General features: G+C 34.1%; 1 non-coding gene across 1 annotated transcript; it reads left to right on the top strand.

Annotated features, from left to right (window-relative positions):
* The first annotated feature begins 1,175 nt into the window (after positions 1 to 1,175).
* Positions 1,176 to 1,282, top strand: LOC149526506 (small nucleolar RNA R71). The gene has a single exon (XR_016351931.1). It is a non-coding gene; the product is annotated as a small nucleolar RNA R71 (small nucleolar RNA).
* Positions 1,283 to 1,683: the final 401 nt, after the last annotated feature.

Genomic DNA, 1,683 nt, shown 5'->3' with positions numbered 1-1,683 from the left:
GATAGTGGATTGAAATTCCTTGGTTAGCAAAAGAGTGGATGTAAGAATAGAAAAAGTCAAACCACTGTAAATTCTTTCTGTCTCTCTTTAATTTTTTGCATTATTATTTGTAGTTCATACTTACCTTAGGAAAGTAGATTTATATTGGTGCATATCTTTATACTTAGGAAAATATTTTTCCTTTACCTTTCGTAGCTAGCATTTAACTTAGGAAAAGTATTTTACTTTGATAGATTGTGTTTATACTTAGTGATTTATTATTGGAAATTCGTTTTTGATGTTAGAGAATTTTTTTTGTGAAAAAGCTTTGATTTTTACACTTAAATTTTCAAAGAAAACTTTTAAATAACCATTCACCCCCCTTCTTGGTATTTTACTCTTAGAGACTTCGATACTAACACATTTATTGGTGGATATTTGGGTCTGCTTGCTAGTAATTCCAACCTTTTTTTACTTTTAAAAGTAATAGCATTGCATTGTTCCTTACCTTTACTCTTAGGATTAACTTTTGTGTTACTAGGTAAGGCCCCTTAAGGCTTATTGTTGATAGTGTTGGTAAACTGTCCAAATTGAGTCTCAAGATTTCTTAGCAAGGTTGTTTAACTATGAATGGGGGAGTCGGTCTTGGCCATGTACTGCATAAGTAACTCCTTTATAAATGTTTTCTTTTTTAGCATAAGAGGTCTTGCTTGGGGTTGAAATCTAGGAGGGAAATTAAGCCTTAGAGTTGATTAAATACCTTGACTGTTACTTAAGAAAAATTTGGATCATTCTTTCACACATGATTATAGATGGTAAAATATGGGCTATTTTGCTACCTACTCCCTATAAATTAAACTCTCTCTATACTGCTTGGACTCTAATTACTAGCATGCCCATCTCCATAATATTCACAAACTACAAAAAAACTTTGAATTAAGTTAGCACCAAAAAAATCAAGTTTTTTAGTTAAGGCTGCTAGTTGTGCTGATGATGTTGAAATGGCATCTATGTCATCAACTCTAGTTATTGTCCTATGCATTAATCTTTTTCATGGCCACTAGTAATTTTTTGATACAATCTCTTCCAATAAGTCGAATGCCTCATCAATTGACTTTGCTATGAGAGCACCTCTTGCCATGGTAACAATAGTTGTTCAAACTAGACCACTTAACCTATTATAAAACATCTTTGGAAGACCATGATGAGGACAATGCCTAAGTAGATTCTTGTATCTTTCCCAAGCTTCATACAACGATTCAGTGTCTAGCTGCATGAACTATGTGATATCATTCCTCATCTTCATTGTCTTGGCCGGAGGGAAGAATTTGGCAAGGTACTTCTGAGAAAGGTCATCCCCTGTTGTACTAGATCTGGTAGGTAATGAGTTTAGCCACACTTGCATTTTGTCCCTCAATGAAAAGGGAAAAGTCTCAAGTAGATTACATCATCTATAACTCCATTGCATTTAAAGGTGTCACATATCTCCAAAAAGTTCAAGATGTGGGCATTTGAATTTTCATTTAGAAGACCCTTAAATTGGACCAAAGCTTGGATCGTGGTGTTGATGGCTAACTTCATCTCAAAATTGTTGGATTGAATAGTTAACCTATAAGTACTCAAAGGAAGCCCTTATACCAATGGAACTACATAATACCTTAAGCAAGGATTCTCTTCCACTACTCACTTTTAACTTGTTGCTCC

The sequence above is a fragment of the Theobroma umbraticum genome, unplaced genomic scaffold (genome assembly GCF_002168275.2).
Source record: "Theobroma umbraticum cultivar Fairchild unplaced genomic scaffold, ASM216827v3 scaffold_89.0, whole genome shotgun sequence".
NCBI lineage: Eukaryota > Viridiplantae > Streptophyta > Magnoliopsida > Malvales > Malvaceae > Theobroma > Theobroma umbraticum.
Note: the sequence above shows the minus strand (reverse complement) of the source record. Positions and strands in the feature narration are given on the sequence as shown.